The sequence below is a fragment of the Macaca nemestrina genome, chromosome X, assembly GCF_043159975.1.
Source record: "Macaca nemestrina isolate mMacNem1 chromosome X, mMacNem.hap1, whole genome shotgun sequence".
Classification (NCBI taxonomy): Eukaryota; Metazoa; Chordata; class Mammalia; order Primates; family Cercopithecidae; genus Macaca; species Macaca nemestrina.
The window spans coordinates 4,956,903-4,978,371 of NC_092145.1; the positions used below are offsets into that span (position 1 = coordinate 4,956,903).

Here is a 21,469-nt window from a genome sequence, read left to right on the forward strand (position 1 = left end):
AAGATCGCATTCACAGGCTCTGAGAATCAGGATGTGGCCATCTTTGCAGACCATTATTCAACTTCCCACAGGAGTAGAGGTGAAACTGTCTGCCTGTGGGTTTGGAATCTACATTGACCAACCCAAACCTTCTGCACCAAATGGCAATGAAAGAGGCTTCAGGATCCCTCAAGAGACTCTTTTATTGCTGGTCTGAATTACAATGACACCAGTTCCCATTGTGCCCAGGTAAACAGGGAGCACCACTCCTGAGATCAACAGCAGCCACCAACCACTGGTCTTGTGGACACCTAGACCTCAGGTCAGCAGCATATTCCCTGATTGCTGCTTCTTGTTAATATGTCACCTGCTTTTGCTTGCTGATGTATCATGGCACTTTCCAGCCTTCATATGTATGGTAGAGCCCGTTTCAGACACAGCAGAGTGAACCACATCCACTACCCCAAGGAATGCCCTGTCTCAATGCCTACATTTCTTCCAAGGGCATAGTGGCATGCCAGCCTGCCAACTGGTCCTCCTGACAACCCTCCTGATCCCTCACTGCCCCAGAATGAACTTCCCAATGCCCATGTCTCCCTACATCACACCCTGATGAGCCCTTCAGTGGCTCCCCATGGTTGACAGCAGGATCAAGTTCTATGGTCCCCACTTGGTTTCAGGGCATTCCATGATCAGGCCCTGTAGCTGGGTCAGCCCCATCTCCAACAATACCTCCTTTCTCTACCTACAGCTTTTACTCCCTCCTCGCTGGACTACTTTTGCCTCCTGAAACAAACCATGCAACTGCTACCTTGGTGCGCTTGTTTGTTTGTTTGTTTGTGTTTGTTTGTTTGTTTTAAATAGAGAATGGGCTCTTGCCATGTTGCCTAGGCTGGTCTCAAACTCCTGGGCTTAGGCGATCCTCCTGCCTTTGCCTCTCAAAGTGCTGGGATTACAAGCATGAGCCACTGTGCCCAGTCTTTTGTGCCTTTGCTGATGACAGTCTCTCAGCCTGGAATGCCTGCATTCTCTTCTGAAATCCTCCAAATGCACTCAGCTTTCAAGGCTTCACTTATTCAAGAGCAGTGAGGAGACAGTTTGTGCCTGCTGGGCATCAGGCTCGCTAAAGCACATACAGCATCTCCTTCAGTCATCACAACAGCCCTACAAAGTAGGAAAGGCTAGTCCTGTTTTCCTCCAGATATGAAAACTAAAGCACTGAGATGGAAGGAGATTTGTTCACAGTCACCTAGTGAATAAGTGATGAAGTCTGTGGTCAGCTCAATAATGATCCCCAAAGATGTCCAGGTCCTAAGCCCCAGAACTTGTGAGTGTTACCTTATATGCCAAAAGTAACTGTCAGATGTGATTGAGTTAAGGGTCTTGAGATGGGGAGAGTATCTTGGATTATCCAGGTCGACTCTAAATGCAATCACATGTGTCCCTTATAGGTGTGGGGCATAGAGAGATTAGACACAAAAGAGAAGATGTGAGAATAGAAGCAAGAGCTTGGAGTGCTGCAAGGAAGGGGCCATGAGCCAAGGAATGCAGCCAGCCTCTAGAAGTTGGAAAAGGCACAGAAACTGATTCTCTCCTGGAGTCTCTAGGAGGCCTGCAGCCCTGCCCATGCATTGATTTTAGCCCAGTGAGACCAATTTTGGACTTCTGACTTTCAGAACTGGAAGAGAATAAAAATGCGTGTTATCTTAAGCCACTACGTTGGTAGCAGTTTGTTACAATGGCCAAAGGAAACTAGTACCAAGAAAGAATGTGAGTTTAAATATCTCTGACACCAGAACTCATGTTCATTCTTCTCTCTGTGCAGCTTCCCAAGGGCCACTTCCTCTAGGACAATTTCCCTCACCACCCCCTCCAAAAGCAATTCTTTCCTTCTCTGTCCTTGCACTTCTGTGTATCTGTTATTCGCTTTGAAGGCCTGCCTGACCCATGCCATTCCCTCAGGATTGGGACTGGGTGGTGCATGCATCTATGACCCCAGCACCTGCACAGAGGTTTCAAATGCATGCATGAAGGAATTCATGTATGTATGGCTACATACAGCCCAAGGGGTTTGTGGGGGTTGTTTGGGCCCTATGCCCTGACACCAAGGTTATTTAAGAGGTGTCCATTCCTAACACACAGGGAAACCTCATATCCGGATGCAATATATATATTTATTTTTGAGACAAGGTGTTGCTTTGTTGCCAAGGCTGGAGTGCAGTGGTGCCATCATTACTCACTGCAGCTTCTACCTCCCAGGCTTAAGCAATCCTCCACCTTCAGTCTCCTGAGTAGCTGGGACTACAGGTGTGTGCCATCATGCCCAGCTAATTTTTTGTAGAGGTAGGGTCTCGCTATGTTGCCTAGGCTGGTGTTGAACTCCCGAGCTCAAGTGATCCTCTTGCTTGGGCCTCTCAAAGTTCTGGGATTACAGGCATAAGCCCAGCCTGGATGCAATATATATATATATATGTGTGTGTGTGTGTGTGTGTGTGTGTGTGTGTATATGTGTGTGTATGTGTATATATATGTATATATATGTGAGTGTGTGTGTGTGTGTGTGTATATATATATATATATATTTTTTTTTTTTTTTTTTTTGAGACAGGTTCTCACTCTGTCACCCAGGCTGGAGTGCTGTGGCACCACCACACCTAGCTAATTTTTGTATTTTTTTTTTTGTTGTAGAGATGAGGTCTCACTATGTTGCCCAGGCTGGCCTTGAACTCCTGAGCTTAAGCAATCTGCCCACCTCAGCCTCTCAAAGTGCTGTGATTACAGGCGTGAGACATTGTGCCCAGTCAATCATTTTAAAATTGAGATAAAACTCATCTAATACAAAATTTAACATTTTAATCCATTCTACAACATGAATGAACTTTGTTTTTTGTTTTTGTTTTTATTTTATTTTGTTTTTAAGACAGGGTCTTGGGGTCAGCTGTGGTGGCTCACGCCTGTAATCCCGGCACTTTGAGAGGCCGAGGTGGGCAGATCACGAGGTCAAGAGATCGAGAGCATTCTGGCCAACACGGTGAAACCCTGTCTCTACTAAAAATATAAAAATTAGCTGGGCGTGATGGTGTGCACATGTAGTCCCAGCTACTCGGGAGGCTGAGGCAGGAGAATCGCTTGAACCCAGGAAATGGAGGTTGCAGTGAGCCGAGATCACGCCACTGCACTCCAGCCTGGTGACAGAGCGAGAGTCCCTCTCAAAAAAAAAAAAAAAAAAAAAAAAAAAGACAGGGTCTTGCTCTGTCACCCATGCTGGAGTACAGTGGTGCCATCTCTGCTCACTGTAGCCTTGATGTCCCAGGTTCAAACAATCCTCCCATCTCAACCTCCCAAGTAGGTAGGACCATAGGTGCGTGCCATCATTCCCAGGTAATTTTTTGTCTATTCGTTTGTTTTTGTAGAGATGAGGTTTCGCCATATTGCCCAGTCTGGTATCAAACTCCTGAGCTCAAGCGATCCACTCCCCTCAACCTCCTGAAGTTCTGGGATTACAGGCATGAGCCACCACACTTGGCCTACAAATGAACTTTGAAAACATTATGCTAAGCGAAATAAACCAGACACAATAGGACAAATATTGTTTGATTCCACTTATATAAAGTACCTAGAATAGTCAAAATCATTCAGAGAGCAAATAGATTAGAAATCTCCAGTGGGGTCTGGGGGCAGTGATTCACACCTGTAATCCCAGCACTTTGGGAGGCCAAGGCGGGCAGCTCGCCTGAGGTCAGGAGTTCGAGACCAACATGACCAACATGACAAAACCCCATCTCTACTAAAAATACAAAAATTAGCTGGGTGTGATGGCGCACACCCGTAATACCAGCTACTCAGGAGGCTGAGGCAGGAGAATCACTTGATCCCCGGAGGTAGAGGTTGCAGTGAGCTGAGATAGCACTGCTACACTCCAACCTGGGTGACAGAGTGAGATGCCATCTCAAAAAAAAAAAAAAATTCTCCAGGGGCTGGGGGAAGGGAGTAATAGTGAGTATTTAATGGGTAGGGAGTTGCAGTATAGGATGATGAAAAAATTCTAGAGATGGATGGTGGTGACGGTTGCACAATATTATTAATGTATTTAATGTCAATGAATAGTATATTAAAAATGGTCAAAATAATAACTTTTATGATATATATAGTGACAATAATATGTTTAAAAAAGACATTTACCACTTAACCATTTTAAAATGTACTACCCATGGTTTTTAGTACATTAACAGAGTTGGGCAATCACCATTATAAAATCAATTGTAGAATATTTTCTTCACCCTACAAGAAACCCTGCACCCATTAAGGAGTCATTCTTCATCCCTCTCCCCCAGCCCCAGCAACCATTCATCTGCTTTCTGTCTCTGTGGATTTGCCCATTCTGCACATTTCATATAAATAGAATCATACAACATGTGTCTGATTATGTGTCATACCTTCTGTGTCTGGCATTTTCAATTTAGCCTAATGTTTTCAAGGTTCATCCATGTTATAGCATAGATCATTATTTCATTTCTTTTAATGGCTGAATAATATTCCATTGTATGACTGGACCACATTTTGTTTATCCATCCATTGCTTGATGGACATTTGGGTTGCTCCCACTTTGGCTATTATGAATGATGCTGCTATGATCATTTGTGTACAAGTATTCCTGTGAACACGAGTTTTTATTTCTCTTGGGTATATATCTAGAAATGGAATTTGCTGGCTCACATGGTAACTATGTTTATCAAGACACAACTTGCAGTAGAATCCAGCGCATCAACTCTGAGTCTCTGAGCTGTTGGAGGACATAGCCTAGAAAACAGAAGGGCAAAAGCAATTGAAAGAATCTCCTTTTTAGTTCATACTTCCATTTTTCTCCCACCCGAAAGTGGGTCTGTTATTGAGTCACAAAATTGACAAGTTTGAGTTTGAGCACCCCTCCTGAGTTGTGAAATCACCCCAAGAGTAGGATTTCAGTTGGCAGATGGGTGGTCAACTGGTACATCTGGAGTTGACTTTGTCTATTATCTTTCTAATAATCCCTTTAGTCTAGAAAGCCTTTGCCTTTAGAACTGTTGGGCCAAAATCTAAAATCAGCTTGTGAAAGTGCTGTCTCTCAGCCTCCTGGTATGTGAGAATTTGTCCATACTTGATACACAAATAACTATTTTGCTATTGACTGTTCCTCAGCCTGATCTATTCAAGTGAATCTCTTTGAAGACATGCCACCTACAGATCACGGTATTTCAACAACATTTGAACTCTTTCCAAGTATAATCTGTAACAATTTCTTCATTTTCACAATATTTGCCCTTTGAAACAGGCCCCAAGCTTGTGCGTTTAAAGCGGGGAGTGGGATTTAGAGAATGTCAAGCAAGCGAAATGGTTTAGGTTGGTTCGTTCTGTTCTGTGCCCATGAATAGCGCTTGATTCATGGACCACAAGTGGAATGTTGAACAGGATAGGCTCGTCATGGGGTACAGCAGAATTAGACTCAGCATACTCTCCAGACTTTCTCTCTCTGACCAGATGGGCAAGCCAAACCTCAAATAAGCACAAATCCTCTGATAACAGTTTATACTTCCAAACAGCCCACAGGAAATGGGACCCTTGATAAGAGAAGCAGCTTCACTTGTAAATTACAAGCATTCACTTACTAACATTTAAACTGACAATTATCACAGCTTCAAATGCTGGGCTCCATTGGAAAGCAAGTCAAGTTGTTCATCTGTTGGGTTGGTGGCTGATCCCTTCTGTGGTTTGCTTACAAGTGAAAACCCTGCTGCTTGTTGGAACCCATTCTGCTTGATTTGGACTTGGCAGAAGTACCTGGTACAAAGGAAAAGACCTTTTAGCAGGGAGAACAGGGTGGCAGGTGTGGCCCCCAGGGGGCCACTGAAAAGCCACAGCAGAGTAAGCCACACTGCCTGCAACTCTGTGATGGCACTGAGTCCATGTGAAGGCAGGAGGCCTGGTTTATGTTGCCACTGCCTTCCTGTGTGACCTCGGACAAGTTGTTCCCCATTTCTGGGCCTCAGTCCCTTCCTCTGTAAACACGGGGGCTGAAGCAGATGACACTGAGGGAGGCCCCTGCTCTATTGTGCTGTGCTTAGAAAGCCTCTCGCGTAGCTCTCAATGCAGATCTGATGAAGAACCTGCAAGGACATGGATTACATTTCATTTTCTTTTTCTTTTTCTTTTTTTTTCTTTTTTTTTTTGAGACAGAGTCTTGCTCTGTTGCCCAAGCTTGAGTACAGTGGCACTATCTCGGCTCACTGCAACCTCCACCTCCTGGGTTCAAGTGATTCTCTTGCCTCAGTCTCGCGAGTAGCTGGGATTACAGGCGCCCGCCACCACGCCCTGCTAATTTTGTTTTGTATTTTTAGTAGGGACGGGGTTTGCCCATGTTGGTCAGGCTGGTCTCGAACTCCTGACCTCATGATCCACCCACCTCAGCCTCCCAAAGTGCTGGGATTACAGGCGTGAGTCACCGCGGCCAACAGCATTTCATTTTCAAGAGATGAAGGGGTGTGTTGAGAAATGCACTTTAGAATTGTGTTGTCTGGAAAGGATAGGCTAGGCCTCAATTCAGCAGCTAGACCCTGGCCTTGATCTATATAGAATCTTAGAAATTGTTTCAGTATGTATGCTTTCCCCATTCATCCTGTTTCTAAAGACATGATGACTCCTTTTCTTGACAACTAAAGCTCCTGGCATAAGCTGTCTCAGTCTCACTCTCTGAGCTCTGGATCACAGGGTGAGTGTGGAAAGGTGGGCAGAAAAATCTGTGTATGGTTCCGTTCAGCCATAGGTGGGACGTGGCAGACCCTCAAAGGTATGTCTCAAATTTGGGCTAAACAAAGGACCTGCCAAACCCTCTTTTTGCTATTCCTTAGCAGTTTTGGAACCCAGACTTTCCATATTATGTTGGCTCAAACCTCATATGGGAGGTGAGTCATGGGGCCTCTAGGTTGAAAAGGACCTCAAAGGGAGACTAGGCTGGATATCTTGAAGAATGGGAACTCCCTTCCTACAGAGGCAGCTCCTCCATCTTGAGGTTGTTCTGCCCCTTAGGAAGTTCCTGAATCCAGCCAGGAAGGCGTGGTGGCTCATGCCTGTAATCCCAGCACTTTGGAAGGCCAAGGCGGGGAGGATCACTTGAGGCCAGCAGTTAGAGACCAGCCTGGGCAACATAGTAAAACTCATCTCTACAAAAACAAAAATTAAAAAAATTAGCTGGGTGGGGTGGCATGTATCTATCATTCTAGTTACTTGGGGGGCTAAGGCAGGAGGATTGCTTGAATCCAAAAGTTTGTGTCTACAGTGAGCTATGATCATACCACTACACTCCAGCCTGGGTGACAGGGTGAGACTCTGTCTCTCTTAAAACAAGAAAGTTCCAGAGTCCATCACCCCATAGCTTTCCCCCTTTATCCTTATTTTCATAAGTTGAGGCCACAAAATACAGATCAAATACCCCAGGAGCTCCCTCCAGGAGTCTCCCTCATCACCCCTTTCCTTTTTACCCCTTAAAGTCATCTTTTTCTCCAGTCCAAACACTCACCAAGATTATTCATTGTATGAAGATTCCAACTTCCATAGGTCAGGTGCAGTGGCTCACACCTGTAATCCTAGCACTTTGGGAGGCCGAGGCAGGCAGATCACTAGAGGTCAGGAGTTCAAGACCAGCCTGGCCAACATGGTGAAACCACATCCCTACTAAAAACACAAAAATTAACTGGGCGTGGTGGTGCACGCCTGTAGTCCCAGCTATTCGGGAGGCTGAGGCAGTAGAATCGCTTGAACCTGGGAGGCGGAGGTTGCAGTGAGCCGAGATCACACCACCGCACTCCAGCCTGGGTGACAGAGTGAGACTCTATCTCAAAAAAAAAAAAAAAAAAGAAAGAAAAGAAAATAACATTCTAACTTCCCTTTAACATCTTGATCACTGGTTCCTGAAGCAAATCCAGCCTGTCAATGTCTCTCAGAGAGGCTACTGGTACCCAGAACAGGACATGCATCCAGACGCTGTGAGCTGACCAGAAAATAGTAGGATTATCACCTCTGTCTGTCAAGAACAGAATAAGCTCCTCAGAGGGTATAGGGATAAAAGATGTCCAGAACTTTCTGTTGTGATTCAGGAAGCATCTCTTACTATCTTAGCCTGTTTTCTGTTGTTTATAACAGAATACCCCAAACTGGGTAATTTATAAAGAAAAGGAATTTATTTCTTACAGTTGTGGAGGCTGAAATGTCCAAGGTTGAGGGGCTGCATCTGGTGAGGGCATTCTTGCTGGTGGGAATTCTGCAGAGTACTGAGGTAACAAAGGACATCACATGTCAAGGGGGCTGAGCATTCTTACTCAGGTCTCTCTTCCTTTTCTTATAAAGCCACCAGTTCCACTCCTGTGATAACCCATTAATCCATTAAACCATGAATGGATTAGTCCACTCATGAGGGCAGAACCTTCATGACACAATCATCTCTTAAAGGCCACACTTCACAATACTGCCACACCGGGGATTGTATTTCAACATGAGTTTTGGAGAGCAAAAGTCCTGAAACCATAGTAATAAACCAGATGTCTCTTATTGTATCTCCTTCTCTTCCTACCTACTTAGCCAACATAATAACAGCTAAAACAAAACAATACGAAAGGCTATCACTTGTTGAGAGCTTACTATGTGCCAGGCACGTTCTGTGCACTTTCCGTGTGTATCAATGTGTTTCCTTTACACAAAAACCTTAAGATGTAAGTGCTATTATTTTGCCCATTTTGTAGATCAGGACACCGAGGACCAGAGAGGCGAGGTGACTTGCCCAAGTTTAAACAACCTGGCTGGCTCCAGAGTCCATGCTCTCTACATCTATGACTGGATGACACCTTCTAGACACTGAATGAATGACTGTGTGCCTGTAGTCTCTCATTAGCAATAAGCAATACCAGGTCCCAATATTGGCTTCAGGAACCCCCTTCCCTATGCCTTGGGTCCATTAATGCAAGGTCCCGTAATACATAGAGGCAGAGGTCCTGCCCTGGCATCAGGAACGCTAAAGGTCAGGGATTCTCATCCTGGCCCTCTACTAGTCCTCTTGAATGGAGCCCAGAACAATAAGCAGCCCTGTTGGGTTGGCTTGGTCTACCAGCCTTGATTTCAAGGCTAAGGCAGGGTGGAGGATGCAAAAACCCACCCTGCAAAGATCCTCTGGATGAAGGCAGAAGACCCCCTTCCCACTGACCTGGCCATTGTAAAAAGGATCTGGGGAGCTTTGCCTATTTATAGATATGGTAGAGACCTGGCGAATAGCTCCTTAGACACATTCTGCCAGGACTCACCAGGACAACACAGCTGTTGGGAGTTGGGGACTGCTTGAACCCTTTTTCTGAAGCAGAGTGAATGAGGAACCCATCTCCCTTTTCTAACTGTAAGCCCTGGAGCACACATCTGTCTACCTGAGAGGCAGTTAAGAACAAGGGTATGGAAGCCAGGCTTCCTGGGTTCACATCCTGGTGCTGCCACTCACCGGCTGAGTGACCTTGAGCAAGCTACTTAACTATGCCTCAGTTTCCCCAGCTGTAAAATAGATATTAAAATAGCACCTATCTTAGTCAGCTGAGGCTGCTATAATAAGGTATCATAGATTGGGTTGCTTAAACAACAGCAATCTCACACAGTTCTGCAGGCTGGGAAGTCCAAGATCAGGTTGCTGGCAGATTCAGTTTCTGGTGAGAGGTCTCTTTCTGGCTTGCAGACGGCCACCTTCTTGCTGTATCCTCACATATCAGCAAGAGAGAGAGAACGCTAGTGTTTTTTATCCTTATAAGGGCACCAGTCCTATTATGGGAGCCCCGCCTTCATGAACTAATTACCTCTCAAAGGCCCCACCTCCTAATACCATCACATTGAGGGTTAGGGTTTTTTTGTTTTTGTTTTTTGTTTTTTTTGTTTTTGAGACGGAGTCTCACTCTGTCACCCAGGCTGGAGTGCAGTGGTGCGATCTTGGCTCACTGCAACCTCTGCCTCCCGGGTTCAAGCGATTCCCCTGTCTCAGCCTCCTGAGTAGCTGGGATTACAGGCACGTGCCACCACACCTGGCTAATTTTTGTATTTTTAGTAGAGAGGGGGTTTCACCATGTTGGTCAGACTGGTCTCAAACTCCTGACCTTGTGCCCCGCCCACCTCGGCCTCCCAAAGTGCTGGGATTATAGGCACGAGCTACCACACCTGGTAGGGGTTAGGGTTTCAACATAGGAATTTGGTGGGGAGACACAAACATTCAGTCCATAACACTATCTTATAGAGTTTTATGAGAATTGAGGAGTTAATGCCTGTAAAATACTTGCTCAGTGTCTGGTACTGAGCTTTATTGAGATACAATTCACATATCATATAATTCACACACACACACATATATATATATATATTTTTTTTTTTTTTTTTTTGAGACAGGATATCACTCTGTTGCCCAGGGTACACTGCAGTAGTGCAATCATGGCTCACTGCAGCCTCAAACTCCTGGGCTCAAGCAATCCTCCCACCTCAGTTTCCTGAGTAGCTGGGACTATACGTATGAGCCACTATGCCCGGCAAACTTTTTAATTGATTTTTTGTGCAGATGGGGGTCTCACTATGTTGCCCAGGTTGGTCTTGAACTCCTTAGGCTCAAGAAGTTCTCCTGCCTTGGCCTCCCAAAGTGCTGGGATTATAGGCGTGTGCCACCACACCCAGCCATTCACTCCTTTAAAATATACAATTCAGTGGTTTTTATATATTTACAAGGTTGTACAACCATCACCATCTAATTCAAAAACATTTTCTCCACTCACAAAAGAAATCCTGCTCCTCTTTGCCATCACCTACCAACCCTCCTCCTGCTAGCCCTAGGCAACCACTTACCTACTTTCTGTCTCTATGGATTTGTCTATTCCGAACATTTTGTATAAACAGAATCATATAATATGTGGTCTTTTCTGTCTGGCTTCTTTCACTTAGCATCATGTTTTCAATGTTAATTGATTTTATAGCGTGTATCCGTACTTTAATTTTTTATGATTGAATAATATCTCATTTTATGAGTAGACCACATTTTGATTATTCATCCATTGATGGACATTTGTGTTATTTCCACTTTGGCTATTAGGAATAAAGTTGCTGTGAACATTCATGTACAAGTCATTGTGTGGATATGTGCTTGCTTTTTTCTTTCTTTCTTTCTTTTTGTTTCTTTCCTTTTTTTTTTTTTTTTTTATAGACAGGGTTTTACTTTGTCACCCCTCACTGTGGCCTCAACCTCCCAGGCTCAGGTGATCCTCCCACCTCAGCCTCCCAAGTAGCTAGGACCACAGGTGCGCACTACCACACTCAGCTAATTTTTCATATTTTTTGTAGAGACAGGATGTTGCCGTGTTACCCAGGCTGGTCTTGACCCTGGCTGCTAGGCCAAGGCAGGTGGATTGCTCCTAGGCTCAAGCAATCCACCTGCCTTGGCCCCTCAAAGTGCTAGGATTAGGCCGGGTATGGTGACCCACACCTGTAATCCCAGCAGTTTGGGAGGCCAAGGTGGGCAGACCACCAAGCTGGTCAGAAGTTCAAGACCAGCCCGGCCAACATGGCAAAAATCCCTCTCTACTAAAAATACAAAAAATTAGCCAGGCATGGTGGTGCACGCCTGTAATCCCAACTACTCAGGAGGCTGAGCCTGGAGAATCGCTTGAACCTGGGAGGCAGAGGTTGCAGTGAGCCGAGATCACGCCACTGCACTCCAGCCTGAGCAACAGAGCACGACTCTGTCTCAAAAAAAAAAAAAAAAAAAAAAAAAGGTGCTAGGATTACAGGCATGAGCCACTGCACCCGGCCTGAACATGTGCTTTCAATTCTCTTGGGTATATACTTAGGTGTGGAATTGCTGAGTCATATGGTAACTCTATAGTTAACTTGTTGAACAACCCCCAAATTGTTTTCCACGGTAGCTGCACCATTTTACACTCCTATCAGCACTGTATGATTTTCCACATCCCCACCAATGCTTATTAGTATCTGCCTTTTTGATTACCACCTCCCTGGTGGCTGTGAAGTGGGATCTCATTGTGAACTAATTGCTTCACTTTAGAGAGTATTTATTGGTTTCATACTGGGTCTAGGTCCAAAAGTGAGAGAGACCTGGGGAGACAAGGCTTTGGAGAGGAGATAAGTCTTTCAGGATTTGTTGTGAGTGGTCAGAGATAGAGGGAGGGGAGGTGTCCAGGAGGGGAGAATTGCCCAGACTGAGTGTTAGAGGCATCGATGCACCCACTGCATTTTGGAAATGAACAAGTTTGTACCATATATACAGTATCAGAGGTGTAGGAGGCATGCCAAAGGCTGAGACTTGGGGTGCCTGGATACCAACACTCAGTAGCTTGGTTTTATTTTGAAGATGAGTTGCCATTTATGAGCTGAGGCGTGAAAAGAAGAAATCTATTTTAGGATGACCACTCTGATTGCCATGTGGAGCCTGGGTTGGTGGGTGCAGCAATGAAGGCAGTGGGACCAGAGAGCAGCTGGACAAGGGTCCAGTAATTCCCATTCGAGATGGAGACAGCAGGAGCCAGGTGGAGGTGGTGGCGGCAATGAAGGGGGGCGGTCCAAAAAGACACAGTAAGCAGACTGAGCAGATCCTCAAGTGGAATACTTTCACTTAGTTCTCTCCCAATCTTTCACTGCAGAAAGATAGTCTTGGAAAAATTGAAAAGTCAGAGTTTCTAAAGGAAAATTCCCACAGGTGATGAGGACAGGGGGTGGGGGACAGGGCACTGCTCATTCCCCCTTACTCTGGGCCCAGGGCCACCCAGCATGCTGGACTCTGATGGAAAGAGTGGAGGTGACAGAGGAAAGAGAGATTCCTGTGCCAGGGGCACCAAATATTCTCCTCTCCACGAAGCCAACTTCGGCAGTGTTCGTTTTCCACCAGTCATATGCATGGCTCCCAGAGAGAAATGCAAGGTACGATGTGTCCCTGACTTCCAGAATCTTCCTCTTGAGATAAAATCAACATCAAGGTATATTTGAAAAATAATAGAAAATAGAAATGCTCACACAAGGGGATCACAGATGATTCCTTGCTACATTTGTCCTCCAAAGGCTTCAAGAAAGAGGTACATCTTGATTCAGGGCTCAGGGGACATTCGCATTTGGGTGCCAGGATGGAAAGGCCTAAGAGATAGTACAACAGGCAATGGAAGTCACATAGCAAAGGCAAGAAGGCAGAAAGGCATGAAGCCCACTCAGAAAACAGTGAGGTCACCTATTAGGCCACATGTACTGAGGTAGGAAGAGCTCGGCATTGAATGCCAGGCCAAGGCATGTGGCCTGATCCTGTAGGCAATGGGGAGATAGGGGATATTATGTCAAAAAAGGAAATGATCAAGGTAATGGACACTCTAAAGGGCGAGGTACCACTCAGCCAGCAGGGGAAATCAGTCTGCCTTCTGATGACAGACACGCAAGTGAGCAATACTGGGGCTCTAACAGAGACCAGCCACAGAGTGCATGAAGGTACAAGATGGCAAATGTCACCCTCAAGGCCTTGTTATATCTGGATGGGGGCCAAAAAGAAGTGTCAGGAAGTGGAGACCTGAGATCAGAAATGGTCTGGATATAGAGGACGATAGAGCTAGAAGAGCCAGGCGTGGTGGCGCACGCCTTAGTCCCAGCTACTCAGGAGGCTTAGACACGAGGATAGCTTGAGCCTAGGAGTTTGAGGCTGCAGTGAGCTATGATCGTGCCACTGCACTCCAGCCTGGGTGAGAGAGCAAGACCCTGTCTCTAAAAATAAATAAAAAATAAAAATAAATAGGCTGGACACGGTAGCTTATGCCTGTAATCCCAGCAACTGGGGATGGAGAGGCAGGAGGTTCACTTGAGCCCAATAGTTTGAGACCAGCCTGAGCAACATAGCTGGGCCTGGTGGCGCGTGCCTCTAGTCCCAGCTACCCTGGAGGCTGAGGTAGGAAAATCAGTTGAGCCCAGGAGGTCAATGCTGCAGTGAGCCATGACCACACCACTGCACTCCAGCCTCGACCACAGTAAGATCCTGTCTCAATAAATGAGTAAATGAATGAGTGAATGAATGAGAAGAAATAAACGGAGATGTATAAGTATGCAGGAATCTCTTTCTCTTTAGGACTCTGCCAATGCATAAAAAAAAGCGTGAAAGCCAGATTCAAGGGAGACTGTGAAGAGAAGTTTCAGGGAGCCTGTCACCAGTAAGGCTGGCCCCCAAAGTCCTTCCAGTGCATTCCAGAGGCATTCACCAGAGGGAAGGTGAGGCACAAGAGATGTGCTATGGGCCAAGCAAGTGGTGAAAACTAAGAGTTTACCTGACTGCCCTGAATCTGGAGAGCGCAGTCTTCCATTTTCTTTTCTAAAATGCTTTCCTTAGGAGGTAACATCTTTTAAGTTTTTTTGATTGTGGTAAAATATACATGGCATAATATTTATCATTTTAATCATCCATAAGTATACAGTTCAGTGGCATTAATTAAATCCTCAATGTTGTATACTCATAACCACAATCTTTATCCAAATCTTTACCCCAGCCTTATACTCATTAAATAATAATAACTCATCCCCAACCTTTATTATCACCACCAATCTTATTCTCATTAAATAATAAGTTTTTCCCCCTTCCTCCCATCTCACAGTAACCTTTATTCTACTTTCTGTCTCTAAGAATTTGCCTGTTCTGAGTATCTCGTATAAGTGGAATCATAAAATACTTGTCCTTAAGTGTCTGGCTTATTTCACTAAGCATGTTTTCAGGGTTCATTTATGTTGTAGCATATATCAAAATTTCTTTCCTTTTCATTGCTGAATAATATTTCATTGTGTGTATATACTACTTTTTGTTTATCCATTCACCTGTCAATGGACACTGGAGTTGCTTCCACGTTTTGGCTATTGTAAATAATGCTGCTATGAACACGCCCTGCTTTCAATTATTTTGGATATATACACAGAAGAGGCATTGCTAGTGATTGTTTAATTCTTTGATAAACCACCATATTGTTTTCCATAGCAACTGTACCACTTTACATTCCCGCCAGAAATGCATGAGAGTTCAAACTCCTCCACATTCTTGCCAACACTTGTTATTTTCCATTTCTTTTAAAATTATAGCCCTCCCCAGGCTGGGCGTGGTGGCTCACGCCTGTAATCCCAGCACTTTGGAAGACCGAGAGGGTGTGGATCACCTGAGGTCAGGAGTTCAAGACCAGCCTGACCAACACGGTGAAACCCCATTTCTACTTAAAAAAAAAAAAAAATAGCCGTGCGTGGCGGCCGGCTCCTATAATCCCAGATACTTGGAGGCTGAGGCAGGAGAATCTCTTGAACCTGGGAGGCAGATGTTGCAGTGAGCCAAGATCATGGCACTGCACTCCAGCCTGGGTGAGAACAGCAAGACTCTGTCTCAAAATAATAATAATTTAAAAAAAAATCATAGCCTTTCCAGTAGGGGTGAAGTAGTATCTGATTGTGGTTTTGATTTGCACTTCCCTCATGCTTAGTTACATTGACCATCATGTGCTTGTTGGCCATTTATGTCTTCTTGGGAGAAATGTCTATTTAAGTCCTTTGTCCCTTTTTAAATTTTTTTGTGGAGACAGGGTCTCGCTATGTTGCCCAGGCTGGTCTTGAACTCCTGGCCTCAAGTAGTCCTCCCACCTTGGCCTCCCAAAGTGCTGAGATTACAGGCGTGAGCCACTGTGCCCAGCCTGTCCATTTTTTAATTGGAATTTTTCGTTGTTGAGTTATAGAAGTTCTTCATATTAATCCCTCATCAAATACATGATTTGCAAATATTTTCTCCCATTTTGTAGCTTGTTGCCTTTTCACTCTGTTGATAACATCCTTGATAGCACCCTCTTAAATTAAATTAAATTAATTTTTTATTTTTTAGAGATAAAAAATAAAAACAGGGTCTCACAGCCAGGTGGGGTGGCTCACGCCTGTAATCCCAGCACTTTGGGAGGCCGAGGTGGGTGGATCACCTGAGGTCGGGAGTTCAAGACCAGCCTGACCAACATGGAGAAACCCCGTCTCTACTAAAAATACAAAAAGTAGCCGGGGTGGTGGCACATGCCTGTAATCCCAGCTACTCGGGAGGCTGAGGCAGGAGAATCACTTGAACCCGCGAGGCGGAGGTTGTGGTGAGCCGAGATAGCGCCATTGTACTCCAAGCTGGGAAACAAGAACGAAACTCCGTCTTAAAAAAAAAAAAAAAAAAGCAGGGTCTCGCTCTGTTGCCCAGGCTGGATTGCAGAGGTGCAATCATGGCTCACTACAGCCTTGAACTCCTGGGCTCAGGCCATCCTCCCATCTCAGCCTCCTGAGTAGCTAGGAGATATGGTTTAGATGTTTGTTCCTTCCAAATCTCATGTTGAAATGTGATGCCCAATGTTGAAGGTGGGTCCCGGTGGGAGGTGATTTGATCATGGGGACAGATCCTCATAGATGACTTAGCACCATCCCCTTGGTGATAAGTGAGTTCTTGCTCAGTTCACACAAAATCTGGTTGTTTAAAAGTCTGGTACCTCCCCCTCACCTCCTTCTCACCCTGTGATATGCCTGCTCCTGCTTTGCCTTATGCCATGACTGTAAGCTTCCTGAGGCCCTCAGAAGAAGCCAAGCAGATATTGGTGCCATGCTTGTACAACCTGCAGAGCCATGAACCAATTAAAGTTCTTGTCTTTATAAATTACCCCACCTCAGGTATTCCTTTATAGTAATACAAGAACAGCATAATACACTGAGACTACAGGTGTGCACTGCAACACTCAACTAATTTTTAAAATTATTTTTAGGGATGGGGTCTCACTATGTTGTCCAGGCTCATCTTGAACTTCTGGCCTCAAGCAATCCTCCTGCCTCAGCCTCTTAAGTAGCTGGGATTATAGGCACAAGCCACCACACTTAACAATAGTATCTTTGATGTACAAAAATTTTCAATTTTGATGAAATCCAATTTATCTATTTTTTTTTCTTTTCTTGCTTGTACTTTTTTGGTGTCATATCCATAAGCTTGTTGTTAAATCCAATGTCATAAAGATTTTCCTCAATATTTGATTCTAAGAGTTTTATGGTTTTAGCTCTTAAGTTCAGATCTTTGATCTATTTCAAATTCCATTTTGTACGCAGTGTAAGATAAGGTTCATGTGGGTTTTTTTTTACATCCTCTTTTTGTTTCTGTCTTATGAGAAGTAAGGGGTTGAAATGATCCAGTACTAGGCATTGGTTCCAAAGTCACTAAAGAACTAGTTAAGGGGGGCACTGGTCTCATGGCATGAGAGCGGGCCTCAGCTTTTTCATCTGTAGACTGGGAATAGTACTGCCCTCTGGAGTGGGTTGAATAATGTCCCCTAAAATTCATGTCCATCAGGAACCTCAGAATGTGACCTTATTAGGAGATAGGATCTTTGCTGATGTACTTAAAAATGTTGAAATGAGATCATACTCGATTTAGCATGGTCCTGGTGACTTTATAAGAAGGCCAAGTGAAGACAGAGGCAGAGGTTGGAGTGATGCAGCAACAAGGGTAGACATGCCAAGGATTGCCTGACAGCAGAAGCTGGAGGAGGCAAGAAAGGATTCTACCCTAGAGGAAGCATGGTCCTGGTGGCACTTTGATTTTGGACTTTCAGCCTCCAAAACTGTGAGAGAATAAATTTCTGTTGTTTTAAGCCTCCACATTTGTGGTAATTTGTTGCAGCAACCATAGGAAACTAATATACCCCCTCATGGAGTATTGAAATTATTATCATTATTATTTTTGAAACAGAGTCTCATTCCGTTGCCCAGGCTGGAGTGCAATGGCGCGATCTAGGCTCACTGCAACCTCTGCCTACCAGGTTCAAGCGATTTTCCTGCCTCAGCCTCCCAAGTAATTGGGATTCCAGGCGCCCACCACCACGCCTGGCTAATTTTTGTATCTTTAGTAGAGACAGGGTTTCACCATGTTGGTCAGGCTGGTCTTGAACTCCTGACCTCAGATGATCCACCCACCTTGGCTTCCCAAAGTACTGGGATTACAGGTGTGAGCCACTGCACCTGGCCGAAGTATTGAAATTATTAAGTATGAGATTTGTCAAGTGTTTATCACAGTGTTGGGCACATTGCCCAGGGCTTCTCAGGTCTCACTCGCAGCTGCCTACATCCATGACACAAAGCGGACCCAGCCATCACGTGCCAGTGTGCCCTCCCCAGTCCCACAAGTTCTCTGAGGTCTTGTTGGCTTAAACAGGTGCCTGGCACATCTGTCTCTCTACTAGAGAGAGTGGGGTTGACTGGACGTGAGTTTGAGCCTGGGGTTGGCCGCTGACTTGCCGGGTGACCTGGCTAAAGTCAGTTTCCTTCTCTGAATATTACTGCATCTGTAAGATTGTAGTAATGATACAAATGGTGCCATCCTCCATGGGTTGCCAGGAGGATTTGACAAGGTAATGCAGATGACAGTGCTTGATACTGTGATCATCAGAGAGCTTGGAACCTTAGAGATAGTCTTATCCAACCAACTCAGTTTGCAGAATTAAAAAAAACAAGGCCCATAGAAGAAGAGTGACTTGCCCACAGCCACGAAGTGATCTACTAATACCTCCCCTGCCCCACTGACATCCAAATGAGGGAGGGAAAGTGCCTCAACTGCTGAACACTGGAACCCACAGATCCACCCCCAGTAGTACTTCCCCAAGCTCCAGAGAGGCAGCCCTAGAAGAGAGTGGGTTTCCAGCAGTCAAGTTGAAGAAAGTATTTCAGGCAGTAGAGAGTGATCAACCATACCCACTGTTGCTGAAAGATCTAATAACAAGAGGACTGAGAGTGGACAAAGGTAGGAGCCAGCAAACTTTTTCTGTAAAGGACTAGATAGTGAATATTCAGCTTTGAGGGCCATACAGTCTGTTGCCTCTCTTCGACTCTGACCTGGTAGCACACAAGCAGTTATAGACAGTATGTAAATGAGTGGGTGTGGCTGTGTGCCAATAACACTCTTATGGAAACTGAAACCTTTTTTGTTTTGTTTTGTTTTGTTTTTTTGATAAGGGTCTCGCTCTGCTGTCCAGCCTGGAGTGTAGTGGTGTGATCACAGCTCACTGCAGTCTTGACCTCCGGGGCTCAAGTCATTCTCCTGCCTCCGCCTCCCAAGTAGCTGGGACTACAGGTGCATGCCACCCTGCCTGGCTAACTTTGTATTTTTTGTAGAGATGAGATCTTGCTATGTTGCCTAGGCTGGTGTGGAATTCCTGGGCTCAAGTGATCCTCCCACCTTGGCCTCTCAACTTAAATACTAAAAAATGTCACATCATTTTCATGTATCACAAAATATTCTTCATTTTTCTTTTTCTCAACCATTCTTTGTTTAGGGGTCACATGAAAACAGGCAGTGGATGGGACTTGGCCCACTGGCCTTAGTTTGCCCAACCATGGTCTCAGCTTTTAGATGGATAGAAATGCCTTATCCTATCCCAGGCCAAGTACATTGAAAACTTGGAGAGTAGGGCCCTGGCAAACATAGTTTTCAAAGCTTCCCTGATACCCAGCAATTCGTGTGTATACCCAAGAGAAATGAAAACACATGTCCAACAATAAGCTTGTATGTACATCCATGTTCATAGCAGCATTATTCACAATAGCCCCAAACTGGAAACAACCCAAATGTCTATCTACTGATGAATGGATAAACAAAATGTGGTATTATTATACAATTGAATAGTATTCAGCCATAAAAGACGTGAAATTCTGATTCATGGTAGAACATGAACGAGCCTCAAAAACATTACGCTCAGCGAAAGAAGCCAGACACAAAAGGCCACATAGTATATGGTTCCATTTATACAAAATGTCCACAATAGGCAAAATCTATAAAGACAGAAAGATTAGTGGTTGCCCGGGGCTGGAGAAGGGTTAATGTGGAGTGACTGCTTAATGCGTCTGGGATTTCCTTTTGGGATGATGGGAATGTTATAGAACTAGATGGAGGTGATAGTTGCACAATATTGCAAATGTAGTAAATGCCACTAAATTGTACACTTTTAAAGGGTTAATTTTATGTTACATGAATTTTACCTCAATTTAAAGGAAAAAAAAAAACACCTTCCTCAAAGATTCTGTCATGCTACTACGGTTGAGAAACAGGACCAGTGTGAGGAGACAGCAAATTGCAAAGCAAGTTGAACTCACATCTGGATTCAAAGCTCAGTGTTAAGGTGGATTCAGCATAGGATCTGTGAGGGGAGAAGGGATGGGTCCTGAGCCTCTCCTAGGCTGGGAACAGTATGTTCTTTTACGGCCTGAGGGATAAACTGGGGCCAGTCACGTGAAGGAAGGAAGGGAAGTTATTCCAGACAGGTGGAATGGTGGGGTCAGGGAGGTGACGATTGGGGGTCGGGAGGCAGTGCAGAAGGGAAGCTGGAATGAGTTAAGGAGTTATATAGGGAGGCAGGGGCCTGATCAGATCATGTGGGGCTGTGCAGACCATAAATAGAAATTTGGATTTACTGTGAGTGAGATGGAAGGCCTGGGACACGAGACTGGAGGGTTTTAAGCAAGGGAGCAACATGATCTGATTTACTTTTTAAGAAGCTTCCTGTGGTTGCTGGATAAAAAAAATGGGCTGGAGGAGGCTGCTGTGCAGTTATTCAGGGCAGGGATGAGTGTACACATTCAAGACTTTAGGAGACAGAGTTCTCAGGATTTGGTAACGGAGTGGGTGAGATCAGGGCAGGGAGGCAAATCTGCCTCCCAGGTTTGGGGCCCTAGCAACTGGGAGATTGGTGGTGCCATTTACTAAGACAGGGGAACACTTGTGGGAGGAGCAGAGTGGTTTGGGGGCTGGCAATGGGCAGTCCTGTTTTGGACATCGCAATGTGTCTGCAAAAGTTATTTTTGAACAAAATGTTATTGCTGTTAATTGGATGCCGAATTCCACATTTGTGTTCCGAAACATTTTCCAGGAGGTTTCTTGGGCTGCTTCAATTACATGAAAAGACTTAATTCAAAGAGACCAAATGTTGGTTTCTGTGGTTTGAGTCACCTGAGTGCTTACTTAGGGGATACTTCACTAGGTAAGTTAAATACAGCCCTACTCTGCATTTGGGAGGTAAATGTTAAGTCCTGTTCCTACAGAGGTCAGGATTTGGAGAAGAAAATACTGCCTCGGAAATATTACAGAGACATACGTTATTTCTTGCCAAGTGTTTATGCAAATTCCATATTAACTCGACTGAGCACTGGAAAGAAATTTACAGAGCAGTCTCTCACATTAGGAAACCATGCAGGTATAAGGTTTTGCTCTGCCTGACTTGACACGCACGGGCTTCCTGAAGATGGATGGGTGTTCTGCATTTAGATTTCCAAGGAAGAGGACGCCTTCCCATGATAATGAGCCTTGAAACGAAGTCGTGACCCACCGGCGTTCGGCATCGTCTTCTTTTCTTTTGGGATCATAGTCACCATGGCCATCATTGCC

At 44.9% G+C, this 21,469-nt stretch overlaps 1 long non-coding RNA gene across 1 annotated transcript; it reads right to left on the reverse strand.

The window, feature by feature from the left end:
• Positions 1-4,630: 4,630 nt before the first annotated feature.
• On the reverse strand, positions 4,631-8,284 carry LOC139360848 (uncharacterized). The gene is made up of 3 exons (XR_011618388.1): positions 8,203-8,284; positions 5,625-5,796; positions 4,631-4,779 (listed from the first exon to the last, which is right to left on the reverse strand). It is a non-coding gene; the product is annotated as an uncharacterized lncRNA (long non-coding RNA).
• Between the last annotated feature and the right edge of the window lie 13,185 nt (positions 8,285-21,469).